This window comes from Rattus norvegicus, chromosome 1 (genome assembly GCF_021556685.1).
Source record: "Rattus norvegicus strain SHRSP/BbbUtx chromosome 1, alternate assembly SHRSP_T2T, whole genome shotgun sequence".
NCBI classification, from domain to species: Eukaryota; Metazoa; Chordata; class Mammalia; order Rodentia; family Muridae; genus Rattus; species Rattus norvegicus.
Genome location: NC_141534.1, coordinates 7,268,445 through 7,290,296, shown reverse-complemented (window position 1 = coordinate 7,290,296; position 21,852 = coordinate 7,268,445). Strand labels below are relative to the sequence as shown.

At 38.2% G+C, this 21,852-nt stretch overlaps 1 long non-coding RNA gene across 1 annotated transcript; it reads left to right on the top strand.

Moving 5' to 3' along the window:
• Positions 1-3,360: 3,360 nt before the first annotated feature.
• LOC102547285 (uncharacterized) lies at positions 3,361-16,650 on the top strand. The gene is made up of 4 exons (XR_015654052.1): positions 3,361-3,556; positions 6,454-6,603; positions 13,596-13,758; positions 16,376-16,650. It is a non-coding gene; the product is annotated as an uncharacterized LOC102547285 (long non-coding RNA).
• Positions 16,651-21,852: the final 5,202 nt, after the last annotated feature.

The window sequence follows — 21,852 nt, the reverse complement described above, 5'->3', positions numbered from 1 at the left end:
AAAATAAACAGGTCTAGCTCTACTATGCCATCTAGGTAAGATGGAGGAAGGTTGTGCTCTCCTGAGTATTGCAGCCTCTTAGGGACAAGGCCAATTCTCCAGCCTTCCATAGGTGGTGAGAGACAAGGGTGGGCCAGGAGGTATCCCCCCTCATCCCTGCTACCACACAATAGACAAATTGAGGGGCCAGATATCTCATGCTCACTCCATAGGAGCCAGCTCACCTGCATCCACACTACCCGGCTCAGCTCTACTGTGCTGATCAGGCAAGTTCAGGACCTGCTCTCCTGAGTGCTACAGCCACTGAGGGGCAGAGACAGCTCTCGAGCTCTCACACCTTTGGGGTCATCTCTCCCATGATGCCAAGATGAGGGATGGGGCCCAGTCTGCTCAGTCTTCAGACATCAACATCGTCCCAGGCAACAGTCCAGACCAGGGACATCTGCCCCCTCTTGGGTAGTAACAGATGGCGGCGGCTGCAAGGCCAAGGACCCCAGCGATGGCCCATCATAGCAGCAAAGGCCAGGACCTCACCATGTCCATAGGAGACATCATCAGGTATCGCATCAGACTGTTTCTCACTACCTCCGAGTCCCCAGTTCTTCCTCTCTTCATTGTGCATACTTCCTTCTGCTTCTCTTTCTCTTCAATTTAACCACCACTTACTTGTTCATCTTATTGAAGTCCGAGGTCTGACATCATTTGAGTGGGTGTCTGTGGTCATCTCAGGATGGATTAAAGAATGCTATGTCCCACTTGTGTTGTGTGGCTGGAGTAGGGGGTAGGGGTTGACTCAGGTGTGATCTGCCCTCCAGGGCAGTTGTCTTGGGCTTGTGCCCTGTCCTGGCCTTGTGGCACTAACTAGTGGTCATCTAGGTTCTCTCTCTCTCTCTCTCTCTCTCTCTCTCTCTCTCTCTCTCTCTCACACACACACACACACACACACACACACACTTGGCACTTGGCAGGGGCCATCTTTTAGACATGGTCTGCCTGACTTATTTCATCTTATAACTTGTCATCCATCATCCAAGAAGCACAGGGAAGAAACTCAAGGGAGGAATCTAGAAGCAGGAGCTGATACAGAGCCCATGGAAATGTGTTGGTTTATGAATTGTTCTGCATTACACTAAAAAGATCATGTTATAATTTATATCTTGAATGTTGTATAAAGGTTGAGGCTTCTCCAGTCTGTTGCTCCAATGAGAGGTTGTGGAATTTTCTAAAATTATTGAATAATGGAAATAAATCCTTAATGATGTATTGATGTATGGTTCCCTGGTTGCCATAAGAGAAGTCGGTTTCCCCTACACATATCCCCCGTATGATCTACTTTGCCATCACAAGTGCAAAGCAAGGGTAATTAAGTGATTATGACTTGAAACCATGAGCTGAAGTAAGTTCTTGCTCCTTTTAAGTTGACCTTTATTTTGTAATAGTAATAAAAACCTGGCTAACACAGGAGATTGGTAGTAAGAAATGGAGCCATTGCCATGGCTGAGCTCACAACGTGGTTCAGAACCTTATAAAATTGGTGTGCTGAATGAGTTCCAAAAGTTTGCAGAAAATGGCTAGGAAAATCTTAGAATTCTTTAAACAATGGGCATTTCTTGGTGAAGGCTGAGAAGCTGCACTGAGAGAAATGTAGAGTAAAGGATAAGTTTGTGAGGTTTCAGAAGGTGCCAGCGTCCCTTGGGAAATAAACTGGAGGTCACTTTGCATTCACCTTTACCATTAGCTTGTCAATGTTTTGTCCATGCCCTGAGACTTTATTAGAACCTGAGAACACACACATACACATGCTCACATACATGTAACATCCATTAATGAAAACAGAGCATGAATTTATGAGTAAGTTTGGAGGGAAGGGGGAAATGATATAATTATAACGTCAAAAAATAAAATGAATGATAAAAAGAAGACTGAGGAAGGAGGATATTTAGGCAAGGCATGCCTGGGCTACATAGATAACCTCAGGCCAATCTCAACTACTCAGTGAAACTCCATGTCAGAGAAAAGAAAAACGTGAATGAAAGAAGATAGGAAGACAGGCAGGTGAAAGGCTACAATCTTAGAATTTTCCCGAAACAGTGACTGAATTTTTTAGTTGATTAAAATTGAATGTAAAATAAATGAAAACTAGTGTAAAATTCAGTTATTTGATAGACACATTTACAGCTTCAAGAAGAGTACATTGAGCCGGGCCCTATAACCATTAGTTATCCTCACTGAGGTGAGAATAGACAGTCATGCCCAAACTTTTTATATACACATGCACATGCACATACACATACGTATGTACATGTGCATAAGCATGGACGTAGGTATGTTATGTATGTTTATTTATATGCATATGTGACTAGTGCTGACAAAGAATAATTCAGCTACAGTGCAAGAAAAAGATCAGCTTCTGTCTGTGTTTTCTTTGAACAGTATTTTTCTAAACTTCAGGTTTAAATGTTCTCCTTGCTCTAATTTGTCTAGAAAGCATTTTCATCAGGGGAAATTACTTAATTCATAAATCATAGACTTAGCTTTGTTCCATGAGTACTAACTCAGCATCAGCGCCCAACTTCTGGATGCATAATTTCCAACTTTTTGATTACATTTAATTACAGCAATAAAAACATTCTTCCTCTAATGTTTCAAATTTAGCATAATTTTCTTTCCTCTTGAAAAATTCTAATTCTAGGGGTAAATGACTAAAAAGTAATGTTATCAAAAAGCTTCAAATTGACTTGACTTATGGTTGTGTTTATTTAAAAAGATGAATTTATATTTTCAGACATTGAGTCATATATTATAAATACATAGATACTGTATAGATTAATGTATATACATATAGATATACTGCATGACTTAAAAGATGTTAAAATTGTTTTGTAAGTTAAAATATTATTAAGTCAAAAAGTGTAGTCTGATCCCATAATGCCTCTGGATCCTCAAATTATCTCTTTTCTCTTGATAGAAAATACCCAAGAAAAGAGCCAAAATACCACCTTGGCCTTCCACAGCCAAGGAGTCACTGCAGGGGATGAGTTGCTCTCCAAAGGCTGACAGATCTTCCCCTGAAGTGCATGGATCAGTTGCATAAGAACTTGAAGTCTGCAAAGGATCAGAGGGCAAGCACAACATCAATGTGCCTCGGTGTGAATGTGGACAACGGTGGGAGAAGAGATGCCAGGGATCCCAAAAGAAGGTGAACAGAAGCTTCCAAGAGGCTGGAAAGATCCAACAGTTTTCTAACGGCTGATGAGGGCACACAGGAAACCCTTGAGAACCTCACACGTGCTCATTTAAGGCACAGTACACACTACTCTCCCAACGGTCACCTGCGTTCTTTTTTTTTTTTTTTCTTTTTTTTCGGAGCTGGGGACCGAACCCAGGGCCTTGCGCTTGCTAGGCAAGCGCTCTACCACTGGGCTAAATCCCCAACCCCACCTGCGTTCTTTTTCAGGATCTACTGCCACCTTTTCCTGGTGAAGGTCTTCAGATTCAATAGCTGTGGTTCCTGCTGCTCTTAAAAACCACTGAGAAAATTTGTCACAGAAACCAGGTTTTCTGTTTTTTGATTTTTTTTTGAATTGTATTTTTTTCTTTTATTGCATATTTTTATTTACACTTCAAAGGTTATTCCCTTTCCCGGTTTCCCAGACATAAGCCTCCTATCCCATGCCCCTCCCTTTCTTCTATAAGGGTGTTCCCCTCCCCATCCAGCCCTGCTTCTCATCCCCCGCAACATTCCCCTACACTGGGGGTTCAACATTGGCAGGACCAAGGGCTTCTTCTTCCATTGGTGCCCAACAAGGCCATCCTCTGTTATATATGCAGCTGGAGCCATGGGTCAGTCCATGTATAGACTTTGGGTAGTGGTTTAGTCTCTGAGTTAGTTGGCATCGTTGTTTGTATGGGGTTGCAAGCCGCTTGAGTTCTTTCAATCCTTTCTCTAATTCCTTCAACAGGGGTCTAGTTTGCTATTAGCATTCGCCTATGTATTTGACATGCTCTGGCTGTATCTCTCAGGAGAGATCTATATCTGGTTCCTGTCAGCATGCACTTCTTAGTTTCATCAATCTTATCTAGCTTTGGTGGCTGTATGTGTGTGTGTGTGTGTGTGTGTGTGTATATATATATATATATATATATATATATATATATATATATATATATATATATATATGCCACAGGTAGGCAGGCTCTGAATGGCTGTTCCTTCATTCTCTGTTCCAAACTTTGCCTCCATATCCTCTCCTATGGATATTTTTGTTCCTCCTTTTAAGAAGGAGTGAAGCATCTGCACTTTGGTCATCCTTCTTCTTGAGCTTCATGTGGTCTGTGAATTGTTTCTTGGGTAATTTGAGCTTTTGGGCTAATATCCACTTATCAGTGACTACATACTATGTGTGTTTTTCTTTGATTGGGTTACCTCATTCAAGATGATATTTTCTAGTTCATTCCATTTGCCTATGCATTTCCTGAAGTCATTATTTCTGATAGCAGTGTAGTATTCCATTGTGTAGATGTACCACATTTTCTGTATCCATTCCTCTGTTGAAGGGCATCTGGGTTCTTTCCAGCTTCTGGCTATTATAAATAAGGGTGCCGTGAACATAGTGGAGCATGTGTCTTTGTTATATGTTGGAGCATCTTTTGGGTATATGCCCAAGAGACGTATAGCTGAATGCTCAGGTAGTGCAATGTCCAATTTTCTGAGGAACCTCCAGACTGATTTCCAGAGTGGTTGTACCAGTCTGCAATCCCACCAACAATGGAGGAGTGTTCCTCTTTCTCCACATCCTCCCCAGCATCTGTTGTCACCTGAATTTTTTATCTTAGCCATTCTGACTGGTGGAATCTCAGGGTTGTTTTGATTTGCATTCCCTGATGATTAAGGACGTTGAGCATTTCTTTAGGTACTTCTCAGCCATTCAATATTCCTCAGCTGAGAATTCTTTGTTTAGCTCTGTACCCCATTTTTAATAGGATTATTTAGCTCTCTGGAGTCTAACTTCTTGAGTTCTTTGTATATTTTGGATATTACCCCTCTGTCAGATAAAGGTTTTGTAAAGATCTTTTCCCAATTTGTTGGTTATCATTTTGTCCTAATGACAGTGTCCTTTCCCTTACAGAAGCTTTATAGTTTTATGAGGTCCCATTTGTCCATTCTTGATCTTAGAGCATAAGCCATTATTGGTATCTTGTTTAGGAAAATTTTCCCAGTGTTCATGTGATCAAGAATTTTCCCCACTTTTTCTTGTATGAGTTTGAGTGTATCTGGTTTGATGTGGAGGTCCTTGATCCACTTGGACTTAAGCTTTGTATATGGTGATAAGAATGGATCGATTTGCATTCTTCTACCTTCTGACTTCCAGTTGAACGAACACCATTTGTTGATAATGCTATTTTTCCCCCATTGGATGATTTTAGTTCCTTTGTCAAGGTATTGATATCAAAACTTTAAGACAAAATAATCTTTCATGAGAACAAATTTAACAGGTAGGAAGTGTTTAATCAAATACCACAAATTTTAAATATCATAGAATATTACCCATATACCAAGTGATGTTTGTGCTAGAATTGTAAAAATTGTTTCAGAGTTCAAAATAAATCTATGCTCTTTTAGAATAAACAAGAAAAAATGTTATAGATACAAAAATATTTTCTCTGAACAAAAAACAATGTTTTCAATACATTTTATACTAAAAGTTATCAGATATGATGTATGCATATACAGAAATGTAACAGTGGGGCCCATGCATTTTTATAATTAATATGCATTGATAATTAGAACAAAATTAATAAATCAAATTATTTTCAATTACTGAGAAATACTTAGGTAATTAAAAACCAAAGAAAATGTTGCTAATTTTATAAAAAGGCTTCTATGAGAAATATGTGTTAATAGAACATTAAAGCTTTTCCCCTGGAGATAAAGTATTCATCCCTCCTTGTGAACATTACTGAAAATCTTATCAGTGCAAAGTATAAAAGTACTCAAGCCATTCCTGGGCATGAATTAAAGTAGGAAAATTGACAGCGCCAAATGTGCACAATGATACATACAATTGTCCTCGAAGAGTCCTGCACATTCCTGGCAGCAATGCAGAATAATGAAACTTACCTGAAGAATTCTCCAGAAGTATCTTTATTTACTACTTAAATGCACCTCTGCCAGTAACCCAATAGGTGCAGTGCCATATGCTTACCTCAGACAAACAAAAGTATATCAACATCTAAAGACTTGCATTTGAGTTTTATAGCATATATGTATGTGTTTGTGTGTGCCTATGCATTCTCACATGCATATACATGTATGTGTACCACAGAAAGGGCAGGAACAGTCAAGATGTGCATCATTACACGATGAGATTACAAAATGTAAAGCACTCGTGAGGCACAATTCTATTTAACAATAAAAAAGATCAGCTGGGTAACATATACATTTTTTTTCAGATAAGAAAGCTGGATAAAAAGATCATCCTAAGTTGACTGTTTACAGAGACTAATAAAAGACAGAGATTATTCTTGTGGATGGAAATCAGAAAGTAGATGTCTCTGTTCGAGTGGAATTGAGTGGAAAATGGAGCGAGGCACCTTCCTGAGGTAATCGATGCGTCTGCCTCTTGTTCAGACTGCTGATTACACAGGGACATATAATTACCAAAGCTCACTGAACCGAGCGGTTAAAATGTGTATGCATTATTCTGTTTAAAGCATATCCCAATAAAATTGAGAGATATGAAATCCATCATTCAAAGAAATTAGTTTGCAAACTGGAATCTAACTTTAAACATCTGTATCTTAGACCTTCCTAAAAAATGTACATCCAACTGCATCATAATAGTTGGAATTGTCCCTAAAGACATGAACCCCATCCATCGAGAAAAAAAATGTGTCTTGGTAGAGTAGCCTAGCAATGAGCAAAAAAATTGGCATTCTAATATATTAAAAGACAGTTTCATTTGTTTACAAAAAGTAAGTAATATCTTTTTAGAAAAGAGCCCGTTTTAGTTTTTATATTACAAATGTCCATTGTATCTGCTTACATTTTTCAATCATAAAGTACTTTTGTGAATAAGTATAATTTCCCAAAAGGAAAAACAAAACAAATATTTCTGAGAAGAAAAGCTCTGATTTGTATTAAGTATTAGACTATTGTTTACACATGATTGTCTATAATATATAAGGCATCAAATGATAATATTAGACACAACTAAATAGCAGCTATCAACCCCAAAAGGATTAGGAAAGAAAATCAGCGATATTTCTTGATTTGCTCCCACCTCCAGATTGTATACTAAAGAATAGAAGGAGTTTAGTTGAATATAAGAGAAGATAAACGTAATACATTCAATTTTCTTATCAGATTTTTTTGATCTAATTTAGTAAGTCCTTCTTTTTAAAGCAATTCACCTAAAGAACTAGTGTTTCAAGTCAAACATTCCAGGATTTCTTGAACTTCAAGGCCATCCATGAAGAGGTGTGGTTTCTTTGGCAAGGAGAGCTTCAAACTCTTCAGAGGAAAGCTCTTGGGGAGCAGAATGCTCCTGGGTTTTCCTGTTTTAGCTCAAAACAAAGCCATCTCTAGACTTTCTATTTAGGAGTCACTTCTGTAAGCCATTTGTTAAGAAAAACAGGGCATGAAAACAGAGTAAAGGGTAAGAGGATGAGATTAATATGTTAGTTTCTTTTTCTTCTTTCCACCTTGAAAATAACAAAAGAAACCGAAGTAACATGAACCTTGATATGTCATTGCTGATGCTCCTATGTCTTTAAAAACAGGAACACGTGAACCAATTACAAAATACATTGCTTTATTCTGGTGCACTCTGATCTCAGAGGTAGTAGAAAAGAAAGGATATGGGGGAAGTGGACCTGTTTAGAAAGATTCTTTGGAGCAACCGCCATCTGTATTGTCTGGAAATCAGCAGTTCAGTTCGCAGTTAGAAGGGGCCCCTCCATCCACTTGCAAACACCTTACAGAAATAGCAGGTCAGCAGCATCAGTGGCTCAACCTAGCAAGAACAGTCAGGCCTCAGCCCAGTCAAGTCAACAGGAGGGACCAGAACTTCTTAGCTGTGCCTCTTCTCAAGTGAAGATCGGCAAAGACTCGATTGGACAGCTAGCTCTATAACCAAGCCAAGCTCAGCCTCAGCCACTATTTGTCATTCTATTTATACCCTCCAAAGATCATATGTCCTCCACAGGTCTTGCCTCAGTATGTACGTCTGTCTCAGCTGACATCACTCTGACAGCCTGAGTTCTCAGAAGCGGCAAGATAATGGAGTCCCAACAAATGCAGCTTGACTACGCAAAATACTGCATATTGGCAGTGGACCAATCTATGCATGTTATTAGCAAAGAATCCTTTGTCATGTGTCCTTTCATATGCTTGATTTAGCAAAGCCTCCTTTCTCCTCTGTCTACTTCAGCTAAATGTTCCCTCACCTGTCTTTCACCTGTGTCCACTTTAGGGAAATACTCCTTCATGTCTTTACCCCAGCAAAACTGACTTTCCAAGGAACCATTAAGTTTCCACTTCATGCGTATTCCTGTTTGGGTTGTATGTATGTCTGTGCACTACACGTGTGTAGCATCTGGAGAGACCAGAAGAGGTTGTTGGATCCCCCGAAACTGGGCTTAGAGATGAGAGCCATCACACAGGTGCTGGGTAGCCAAGCCTTTTAACTGTGTTCTCTCCAGCGCCTCTGTCATTAAATCTTAGTAAGGCTCCGATAAACAGCAGCAGACATGTTTACAGAGTTACATGTGTTAACTTGGATGGGACAAAGGAGAGGACACAAGGCAGAATTCTCTGTTGGCTGTCCCCGATAAAGCAAACAGCCATTTGCTCTAACTTTAAAAACAATTTTCACTGTTTAAATGAAAAATAAAGCACTCTTACCTTAGTTGATATGGTGATGAAAACAGCCCTTAATACAGTCCTTAAGCCACCCCACCAGCCAGGGCTAGCCTGGTTTCACAGGCAATATTCTCCCTGAGGCAGCCCCAGAGACTATGTTCCGAAGGCCCTGGCATTAAACTCACATCCAGGAGAACCACTGAGAACGTATTTGCCTAGAGTCAGTAAATTTCTACTCAACTCAGTATTAAAATCCATGGGGCCATAAAAATACTCAGATCTGCATTCATAGCTCTGTTAATAATGAAAAAGCCATAAGACCAAAAGCAATCATCTGAACGTCCCAGGAGACAAGTCTTGCTAAAGCCTCGGATGGATGCACAAGGCTGTCAATGAGTTCAGTGCATCTAGGTGGAGAAACCACATTGTCAGCCTCCCGTGGTGTCTCTTTCCATAACCGTCTCTAAATTAGGACATTATGTAAGCTAATGTCTATCCAAACTGTAACCCCAAGGCTAAGTGTATGAAAAACAAGATGGCTAAGTGACTAATGGGCATGTAGGATATACAGCATGGATAACGTTGCGCAGAGAGGTAACTCCCGTCCCAGGTAGGTTGGAGTGGGAGGGCACAAGATTTTATAACAGTGTCAGAAAGTTTTATATTTTTACTTCAAAATTTCCGTGATTCTAGAAGTTGAACACAGTGTCTCAGGCATTTGAGGTGCCCTCCCGTGAGCTGCGTGCACCTCCTCCAGCCCCGTTGCATGGTTTAAAGTGTAAGAATTGTTTGCGTCCGTGTGCATACTTGTGCTCTTACTTGTAAGGAAGAATAAAAGCACACATTATTCACATTATTAAATCTCACGTTTCACTTACTAAGTTATCATGAAAGGTAGATGTGCTTCTTTCCGTGTACACAGCATCAACTGGTTGGTTGTTATAGCCACATACTATTCCATAACTTGATAGCACTGTAAATTGTTAATCCAACCGTTCTCCCAGCTGATACGCAATTGTTTAGGCACTTGTTTTGCACCTGTGAGAAAATCTGACCAGAACAACTTAAGAAGGACTTGTTTTTGCTTGCAAATCCAGGTCATACTGCCTGTCCTAGTTTGTTTTCGCTGTCAACTTGACAGAACCAAGAGTCACCCTAGAGCAAGCCTGTAAACAGTGCTCATTAATGGTCTTTACTTTAGTTCCTGCTTGAACTCCTGCTCTGACTTCCCTCAGTGGTAGACTGTAACCCGGAAGTGTGAGATGAGAGCAACTCTTTGCTTCCCAAGTTACTTTTGGTCCTGGTGTTGTCATAGCAACAGGAAGTTAGTATACAGTCTAAAGATGGAGTCAATCATGGCAGTCAATCATTTATTATAAATAAATAATTTCAGAAGTGGCATAATTAAAACAAGGGTAAATGCATTCCTGTATAATTTTCCGAGACTGCACCCAAGGTTTTGGCAAATGGCTAACACACTCTTCAGTATAGCACTGGTGAGTAAGAATGGCAGCTTTCCCAAATCCACAGTAACAGCATGCTATGCTTTTAAACTCTTGCCATTGTGCTGAGTTAGAACGGCAGTACAATGGGTAATATGACTTTCTTCTCAGGCTGCTACAGAAGTTAAGCACTATATATATTTATATATATATGTATATGTATATGTATATATAATAAATATAGGATAATTTTTTCTTTAAGTTGTTTATTCAAATACTTTTCTTATTTTCCAATGGTAAATAACATTTTAATATATTAGTTGGGGATTTTCGTAAATTACAGATATGGAGGATTTTATGCTTTGATTATGTTTTCAGTAAACTCAAAGCTTTACTGATTGAAATTTAACTCTCATTGTGAATTAGTATAACAGTGGAAAATTTATTGATATTAATGGATAGGGCCTTTGGGAAGTGACTAGGTTTAGATATGGTTATTGGAATAGAGTCTCCAGGCAAGAATCCTAGTATATTTATAGGAAGAGAGAGAATAATCTCTCTCTCTCTCTCTCTCTCTCTCTCTCTCTCTCACACACACACACACACACACACACACACACACACACACACATGCCACATGATACCCCTGTTCTTCTTGGAACCTTGCTAACTTTAGGTCATCAGATGAGACCCAGTCCTTCACCTTGTACCACCTGAACCATGAGCTAAGAAAACTTTTTGTTCAAAAAAAGAGTTTATTCTAGAAAAAATGGAATGTGTCCTTCTCTTCCATATATCTGAACAATATTTATTTCCATCTATCATTTGAATAAATAACACAAGGTCTCAACTTCTTTTTGGTCAAAAATTATTCATTTTTCCTATATTACTTCTGGAGTTTCTCCAGACTCTAATGCCATAAAACATTATAGTTGTATATAAAATATTATAGTTGTATTTAAAATCTCTAGGTGCATCATTTTGCAAAAGGTAAGACGTTTATTTTTCAAACAGATTTATTTTCTATTAGCAGGATGATAAAGAGTCTTGGCACAAAATGTCAAGCGTTTTCCAATGAAATAAAATATAACCTCATTGTTCATTAAAGACTCGAGTACTCATGTAGATTTATTACCTTTTCACATCCTTCATTTGATTCTTTGCCTATCTGTGAATCAATTAAATTAGGTAATAAAAGTCACTGTATTTACTGAAGAGATTTAATATAATACTTTGATATCTTTTATAAAGTTTTTAGAGAATTTAAACATTTGTTTTTTAATCTTAACATAAAATGTTTTAAGATCACTATAAGATGTTCAGTATTTGTTGAAATGTTATTAAGTATATGTCAATTTGAAATTTACTTATATTTAAGTACCATTTTCCACTAGAAATGTTTTCTCTTCTCAGATATAATTTATTTAAGTAATGTTTTATATTTTTCTGACAGATCTGACACAGTTGTTAATCTATCTAAAAGTTATCCAAAGTATGCTATAATTATAAATAAGTTTTAAATTTCTATTTGTAGTATAATATTGACCAAATTCTTGGCTATGGTACAAAAATTATCACCAGTATTTCTTAAAAAAAGTTTTTTTCCACATCTTTATGAACTTTTACTTTTTCTTAACGCATTGAAAATGTTTGAAAATAATATAAGTAATAATGCTCTCTTTTTCTCCATTTTAATATAAATGTCATCACTGATATCATAATATCTGTGTTTTATTGGTCATAATTATATCTAAGTACTTGATTTGTGCATTCCAATTTCTGCTGGGAATGCTGGATTCCTGTACCCAATTCAGCTACGATTGATATTATCTGCCTATTTTCTCTTCTAACATATTGATCTAATAAATCATGTTGATAGAATCTTCACTTTGAGACATCTTTCATATTCCTGAGAGAAGCCTCATGCTGCAATATATTTTTTTCTTTTGGTTCACTAGATTCAATATATTAATTTTTATTGATTTATTTTGGAAATGAGATTGTTCTAATGTGCCTTTATAGAAAGAGAAAATTTTCCATATTATTTTCTGCTCTGAAATAGTTTTAAGTTTCTCTTTCGGCCTGGATCGCCATCAGCTTGTAAACGTCTAGTCATCACAGGAATGGAGGTTAGAGTTCATATTGTCTGCAGCATTTCCTTCTCCACGTACACATGCTTGCACATATTCTTCCTCCTCTTACTGTCGCTCTTGAGAGGAGAATGAGCCAAGAAGACTTTTCATCTTAACTGCAAAGATGTTATGTAAACCATCAACAGTGACTCCAACCTCTCATCTATGAGAAAACCTAATTCTGAATTTTTTTGTTTAGTTAAATGAAATGAAATGAAAACAATGCAAGTAACAACAATAAGGGCAACTAACTCAGAAAGATTTCCTAACCTGTTTGCTGTGGGGAGTCCCTGCCTTTGTTTGACCAATTGCAGGGCTGACCCGCCAGGCACCAAACCCACAGGACACTTATATTGATGCTAAGACCTTCAATTGTGCAGAGAGCATTTCATCCATAAAGACTTCTTGCCTAGCTTTAGAACTCTATATGATGGAAAGAGGTTTCCTTCTAAAGAAAAGTTCAGAATGCACTGAAAATCACTTCTTCCTACTTAGGAAATATTGTGAAAATCCCTAGGAGCTAAATTTAGCAATTTAAAACTGATGACACATGCCCTAAAATAGCTTCTTGTCTAATAAGATTAAACTAAAAAACCATAATTTTGTTTTAATATCTTAAAATTTGGTTCAATTTCAAAGATCAAACTCCTTTAGAAGTGAGAAATGCTTTAAAGCATTCATCTCATTATGAACTACACTCAGTTTATTTTTTTATTGAGCTCCTGTTTTAAACAAATATTCAGTCAAACTTACCAAATCTGAGTAATTGGTTTTGCTTGTGTATTATACTGCAGGTATTTCCAAACTCACAGAGAAACACTCTTTATTTATGTGACCTTACATGCAACAATTCCATATTTAAAACTTGTTTTTCAGGCAAGATATTGCGTAAAGGACACACACACACACACACACACACACACACACACACACACACTCCAAACTTCAATCTTACAAAATTTTTGAATAATAGGCAGCTTGAATTTTGCTATTTTACACCATCTGAAAATATCGCCATTATTTAATAACTCAGTGCTTGCTGTGGACTCATCTACTTTGCTCTTTCTTTTGTGTGCTTTAGTCCAACACATTACACAATGAGTCTTGTCCATCAACTTTAAATAACAATTTGCTATTGTCTTTCTGGTATCCTTTTAGATTGAAATGAAGAAGTTAGAGCTCAACACAGAGAAGACCCACTACATCAAGACTTCATTAAAATCTCCAGTTCTTTCCAACTTATACTGCAATTACTAACTTAATGAACAAAGATCCAGGCATTGAGGCATATGTCTGTAGTTCTGGCACCAAGGAGGCAGAAGTAAGTAGATTCCCGGAGCTCCCTAGCCAACAAATCAAGAGAAACCAATGAGTTTTAGGTAGAAAGAGACTTGAAAAGATAACTGAAGTTGACCCCACCTTCACATATACACTAACACATGTGCAGCAAAACATATGCACTCTCATGAACAAATATATCGGTGGGGTGGGGGCAGAGAATGCAATGTCATGTTACTGAAAACATAAACACAATTTTAGGGAAGACAAAACATATTTCAAATACAGTCATTTCCAAAATGAAATTGAATTATGGGTACTTACAGTTGTCTCAATAAAAATCAGACTACTTAGCTCAGCACTTTGGAACTAATACATGAATTCTGTAACTCAGTTCTTGATGCTGCTTCTGCTTATCAAGGCTATTAGCTTTTCCTTTCAATTTGCAACACATTTGGTTTACTTTGCAATGAGCATGTTTACACAAAAAGAAAAATCTTTTGTAATTTGTAAATGAGCATAAGCCATCTGAATCATCATCAGTTGTCCTGACATAAAAATCAGACAGTTTAAATAGTAAAATCTTTGCAGTTGAGTTTCATTCCTATAGGAGAAACATCACTAGGGTTTTCATGGATGCTTTGACCTTATTAAAATTGCCTTCATACGTTTGTTCTTTATCCTTTAATAATCCCATCCGTGTAGGCAATGTATCTTGATCACATCCATCAATTGCTCTTCTCATCACTTCCCCTCAAAGCCATCCATCACATCTCCCTCCCAATTTCATATCATTCTTTTGTGTTTACTTTATTACCGTAACCTACAGAGTCAAGGTATTGTTGCATGGGAGTGGGGTCATCACCTGGGGAATAGTGAACACACTCCTGAAGAAAAGTCCCTTTCTCTTCTTCAGCAGCCATCAACCTCCAATAAGGAGTGCCTGAGCTAAAGGCATGACCTTGGGAGTCTCTCTTCCCTCCATGATGGAAGATTTAACTGGCTTGATCTTGTTTTATGCAGCTGATATGAGTTCACATGTATAATAGCCCTGTTGTATCTAGAAGTTAGCATTTCACAACACGACTTTCTATTCTCCAGACTTACACCCTCCCTTTCCCACTCTTCTTTGATGTTCCATGAACCTTGAAAAACTGGGGTTGATAGAAATGTCTCATCTATGTCTGCGCACTCGCAGCTCCTTTCCTCAACATTTTGAATAGTAATATATTTCTGCCTCCACCACTACTCTCTGTAATATGAAGCTCCTCTGACCGAGGCTGACAGCAACACAAGTCTGTGGATATAAGCATCAATATTTATAAGATAGTTGAAAACATGACCATTTACTAAAACTTTAGTAGGGTTTTTTTCCCTAGAGCCTATGACTTTCCTAGTGATTTTAAAAATCATGTTCATAGTTCTAGGTATGGATTCCTCTTGTGAACAAAGCTCAGATTTAATCAAGAGAGTAGTTGTCTACCCCATAAATAGTTGGGTCATTATTGTCCCAGTAGTCAAGTCATGCCTGACAGGTAAATATTGAAACATGCAAGGACCAACACTGGATAAGAGCTGTGGTGTTTCTTCATCAGAAAGCTGAACCGCCCCTTCCAGAACTATGAAAGCTAGCTAGCAGTGAGAAACTTTCCTGGTTAGTTCAAAATTCCCTGTGTCCTAAAACCAAAGTAAGTCTTTAGTGATAAGGTCTTAACCATTGGTTAGAACCCCTGGTCTACCCAGAACAATGGCAATAGTATTTGGTGTTTTTGGGGTGCATTTGGGACCTCTTTGGCCAATAACTCAGAGGGATGTTTGACACTGACATCCTCATTTAATAACCCATGGCTTCTAGGGGAGCATTGTTCATTAATGTGTATGTATACTTCTGTTCAAACTCCCCCTTTAAAATATATTTTAAACAAATTACAGACTAGTGGAGATCCATAGGGATTCTTCATACACCATAAGTGTTTGTTAACCTGCTCCCCACTTGCTGTTTATCCATTCCTCTGTTGCCACTCATGCTTAAATCCTTAACTCTCAGTAGTCTTACCCCCTGTTCTTTCACATTATTCTCTCTTACGTGGTTTTTCTACCTGAATTAAAAAGTATGGATTTCCAAGTAGCTTTTTCTTTGAAGACTCCATTTTGATTAAGCCTTTCCCTAGTTCCTCAAAGATTCCATCCTCATGATTCCATGACCGTCTTGGGCCTTTCTACCCCAAGCACCCCCCCACTTCTACTTTAATTTCTTCTATACTCTACTACCTGCTTCCTAAATGCATCCACCATCTGTAGTCCATTTCTAGTTTGTTCACGCTTAGTAACTTAGTTTGGAACACTGTTTACGTTCTAAATGTTTATCTTTACTAAATGTTTTTAACTAAGCAAGTAGGAAGTAGAAAATAAAATGGCTTTATCAAGATGTATGGGGTCACATTCACATAGGGTATGACATTTAGACACAGGTGAAATTCAGATCCAGAAATATGAGCCAGACATGGTCCTGGTAATATTAAACAGAACTTACCATTTATAATAATCAATGACTTCCCCTCTTTTAATAATTAGGATTTTTAGTTCAGTAGCAGAAATAAGCTTAAATTGATCTACAATAAGAAAGATTTTGTTTTTAATTTACTACTTATCTATTTCAGGAACACCAGACTCAGAGAGCACCTTGAGATTCATGGAGAATGAGAAGTGGGAACAGAAAGGCCATCACTAACCTACTGGCTCAGAAGAATGCTAGGACCAAGTCCAGAGAGAGATTCATTCTGAAGTTCTGGCACAATGAAGGAGCTGCTTCCCTTTCCCAACTGTACGTTCGTGATTACTCTGTGAAACAAGCTCTTCAATACACTCCCTATTTCCACTCCTGGGTTATGCTACCCACTAAATTGTATTTTCAACAAAATATCTCCCTTCTGGCCATATTGTCTCTGTCTCAGTTCCTGGTGACCAGAAGAGGTTCTGCACAAAGCTTCCCCAGATTGTTCAACAGGCATTAGAGGATCACTCCCACATAGACACCGAAGACACAATGCTCCACATCTCCTCATACCCACCAACAAAGATCCAGGGCATCTCCAGATATCATATATCATATATCATATATCTATATCTATATCTATATCTATATCTATATCTATATATGTATATATATATACATAGGTATATATATATATTTAAATCTGCACTTGCATCTGCCTCTACCTCTATTTCCACCTCTATCTCTATCTATATATGTGTATATATGTATGTTTATGTGTATATATATACATATACATATGTGTATGAACTTTTTTTTTTTTAACTGTTATAAAAAATGTTCTATTTCCTTTTCTAGATAGAATCAAACATGGAGGACAGACGCGGTCACTATGGATATTGAAAAGTCACTGAGAAGTCTCTTTCCTGAACTGTACATTGGCCAGTCCACCATTTGATTTTATCCTGTTTTCTTTTCCTTTCTGGTGTGTGTGAGGCATCCCAGCATCCTCTTATGGAAAAACATGGTTCCCATTTGTGGTGGTTTGAATGAGGATGGTCTCCACAGGCTCATACATTTGAAAACTTGGTCTCTAGGAAGTGGCAATCTTTTTTTTTTTTTTTTTTTTTTTTTTTTTTTTTTTTTTTTTTAACTTGAGTATTTCTTATATACATTTCGAGTGTTATTCCCTTTCCCGGTTTCCGGACAAACATCACCCTCCCCCCTCCCCTTCCTTATGGGTGTTCCCCTCCCAAACCTCCCCCCATTGCCACCCTCCCCGCATAGTCTAGTTCACTGGGGGTTCAGTCTTAGCAGGACCCAGGGCTTCCCCTTCCACTGGTGCTCTTACTAGGATATTCATTGCTACCTATGGGGACAGAGTCCAGGGTCAGTCCATGTATAGTCTTTAGGTAGTGGCTTAGTCCCTGGAAGCTCTGGTTGCTTGACATTGTTGTACTTTTGGGGTCTCGAGCACCTTCAAGCTCTTCCAGTTCTTTCTCTGATTCCTTCAACGGGGGACCTATTCTCAGTTCAGTGGTTTGCTGCTGGCATTCGCCTCTGTATTTGCTGTATTCTGGCTGTGTCTCTCAGGAGCGATCTACATCCGGCTCCTGTCGGTCTGCACTTCTTTGCTTCATCCATCTTGTCTAATTGGGTGGCTGTATATGTATGGGCCACCTGTGGGGCAGGCTCTGAATGGGTGTTCCTTCAGTCTCTGTTTTAATCTTTGCCTCTCCCTTCCCTGCCAAGGGTATTCTTTTTCCTCATTTAAAGAAGGAGTGAAGCATTCACATTTTGATGATCCGTCTTGAGTTTCCTTTGTTCTAGGGATCTAGGGTAATTCAAGAATTTGGGCTAATAGCCACTTATCAATGAGTGCATACCATGTATGTCTTTCTGTGAGTGGGTTAGCTCACTCAGGATGATATTTTCCAGTTCCAACCATTTGCCTACGAATTTCATAAACTCGTTGTTTTTGATAGCTGAGTAATATTCCATTGTGTAGATGTACCACATTTTCTGTATCCATTCCTCTGTTGAAGGGCATCTGGGTTCTTTCCAGTTTCTGGCTATTATAAATAAGGCTGCGATGAACATAGTGGAGCACGTGTCTCTTTTATATGTTGAGGCATCTTTTGGGTATATGCCCAAGAGAGGTATGGCTGGATCCTCAGGCAGTTCAATGTCCAATTTTCTGAGGAACCTCCAGACTGATTTCCAGAATGGTTTTACCAGTCTGCAATCCCACCAACAATGGAGGAGTGTTCCTCTTTCTCCACATCCTCGCCAGCATCTGCTGTCACCTGAGTTTTTGATCTTAGCCATTCTCACTGGTGTGAGGTGAAATCTCAGGGTTGTTTTGATTTGCATTTCCCTTATGACTAAAGATGTTGAACATTTCTTTAGGTGTTTCTCAGCCATTCGGCATTCCTCAGCTGTGAATTCTTTGTTTAGCTCTGAACCCCATTTTTTAATAGGGTTATTTGTTTCCCTGCGGTCTAACTTCTTGAGTTCTTTGTATATTTTGGATATAAGGCCTCTATCTGTTGTAGGATTGGTAAAGATCTTTTCCCAATCTGTTGGTTGCCGTTTTGTCCTAACCACAGTGTCCTTTGCCTTACAGAAGCTTTGCAGTTTTATGAGATCCCATTTGTCGATTCTTGATCTTAGAGCATAAGCCATTGGTGTTTTGTTCAGGAAATTATTTCCAGTGCCCATGTGTTCCAGATGCTTCCCTAGTTTTTCTTCTATTAGTTTGAGTGTGTCTGGTTTGATGTGGAGGTCCTTGATCCACTTGGACTTAAGCTTTGTACAGGGTGATAAGCATGGATCGATCTGCATTCTTCTACATGTTGCCTTCCAGTTGAACCAGCACCATTTGCTGAAAATGCTATCTTTTTTCCATTGGATGGTTTTGGCTCCTTTGTCAAAAATCAAGTGACCATAGGTGTGTGGGTTCATTTCTGGGTCTTCAGTTCTATTCCATTGGTCTATCTGTCTGTCTCTGTACCAATACCATGCAGTTTTTATCACTATTGCTCTGTAATACTGCTTGAGTTCAGGGATAGTGATTCCCCCTGAAGTCCTCTTATTGTTGAGGATAGCTTTAGCTATCCTGGGTTTTTTGTTATTCCAGATGAATTTGCAAATTGTTCTGTCTAACTCTTTGAAGAATTGGATTGGTATTTTGATGGGGATTGCATTGAATCTGTAGATTGCTTTTGGTAAAATGGCCATTTTTACTATATTAATCCTGCCAATCCATGAGCATGGGAGATCTTTCCATCTTCTGAGGTCTTCTTCAATTTCTTTCCTCGGTGTCTTGAAGTTCTTATTGTACAGATCTTTTACTTGCTTGGTTAAAGTCACACCGAGGTACTTTATATTATTTGGGTCTATTATGAAGGGTGTCGTTTCCCTAATTTCTTTCTCGGCTTGTTTCTCTTTTGTATAGAGGAAGGCAACTGATTTATTTGAGTTAATTTTATACCCAGCCACTTTGCTGAAGTTGTTTATCAGCTTTAGTAGTTCTCTGGTGGAACTTTTGGGATCACTTAAATATACTATCATGTCGTCTGCAAATAGTGATATTTTGACCTCTTCTTTTCCGATCTGTATCCCCTTGATCTCCTTTTGTTGTCTGATTGCTCTGGCTAGAACTTCAAGAACTATATTGAATAAGTAGGGAGAGAGTGGGCAGCCTTGTCTAGTCCCTGATTTTAGTGGGATTGCTTCAAGTTTCTCTCCATTTAGTTTAATGTTAGCAACTGGTTTGCTGTATATGGCTTTTACTATGTTTAGGTATGGGCCTTGAATACCTATTCTTTCCAGGACTTTTATCATGAAGGGGTGTTGAATTTTGTCAAATGCTTTCTCAGCATCTAATGAAATGATCATGTGGTTCTGTTCTTTCAGTTTGTTTATATGATGGATCACGTTGATGGTTTTCCTTATATTAAACCATCCCTGCATGCCTGGGATGAAGCCTACTTGATCATGGTGGATGATTGTTTTGATGTGCTCTTGAATTCGGTTTGCCAGAATTTTATTGAGTATTTTTGCGTCGATATTCATAAGGGAAATTGGTCTGAAGTTCTCTTTCTTTGTTGGGTCTTTGTGTGGTTTAGGTATAAGAGTAATTGTGGCTTCATAGAAGGAATTCGGTAGGGCTCCATCTGTTTCAATTTTGTGGAATAGTTTGGATAATATTGGTATAAGGTCTTCTATGAAGGTTTGATAGAATTCTGCACTAAACCCGTCTGGACCTGGGCTCTTTTTGGTTGGGAGACCTTTAATGACTGCTTCTATTTCCTTAGGAGTTATGGGGTTGTTTAACTGGTTTATCTGTTCCTGATTTAACTTCGATACCTGGTATCTGTCTAGGAAATTGTCCATTTCCTGAAGATTTTCAAGTTTTGTTGAATATAGGTTTTTATAGTAAGATCTGATGATTTTTTGAATTTCCTCTGAATCTGTAGTTATGTCTCCCTTTTCATTTTTGATTTTGTTAATTTGGACGCACTCTCTGTGTCCTCTCGTTAATCTGGCTAAGGGTTTATCTATCTTGTTGATTTTCTCAAAGAACCAACTTTTGGTTCTGTTGATTCTTTCTATGGTCCTTTTTGTTTCTACTTGGTTGATTTCAGCTCTGAGTTTGATTATTTCCTGCCTTCTACTCCTCCTGGGTGTATTTGCTTCTTTTTGTTCTAGAGCTTTTAGGTGTGCTGTCAAGCTGCTGACATATGCTCTTTCCTGTTTCTTTCTGCAGGCACTCAGCACTATGAGTTTTCCTCTTAGCACAGCTTTCATTGTGTCCCATAAGTTTGGGTATGTTGTACCTTCATTTTCATTAAATTCTAAAAAGTTTTTAATTTCTTTCTTTATTTCTTCCTTGACCAGGTTGTCATTGAGCAGAGCATTGTTCAATTTCCACGTATATGTGGGCATTCTTCCTTTATTGTTATTGAAGACCAGTTTTAGGCCGTGGTGGTCCGATAGCACGCATGGGATTATTTCTATCTTTCTGTACCTGTTGAGGCCCGTTTTTTGACCAATTATATGGTCAATTTTGGAGAAAGTACCATGAGGAGCTGAGAAGAAGGTATATCCTTTTGCTTTAGGATAGAATGTTCTATAAATATCCGTTAAGTCCATTTGGCTCATGACTTCTCTTAGTCTGTCTACATCTCTGTTTAATTTCTGTTTCCATGATCTGTCCATTGATGAGAGTGGGGTGTTGAAATCTCCCACTATTATTGTGTGAGGTGCAATGTGTGTTTTGAGCTTTAGTAAGGTTTCTTTTACATATGTAGGTGCGCTTGTATTTGGGGCATAGATATTTAGGATTGAGACTTCATCTTGGTGGATTTTTCCTTTGATGAATATGAAGTGTCCTTCCTTATCTTTTTTGATGACTTTTAGTTGAAAATTGATTTTATTTGATATTAGAATGGCTACTCCAGCTTGCTTCTTCTGACCATTTGCTTGGAAAATTGTTTTCCAGCCTTTCACTCTGAGGTAATGTCTGTCTTTGTCTCTGAGGTGTGTTTCCTGTAGGCAGCAGAATGCAGGGTCCTCGTTGCGTATCCAGTTTGTTAATCTATGTCTTTTTATTGGGGAGTTGAGGCCATTGATATTGAG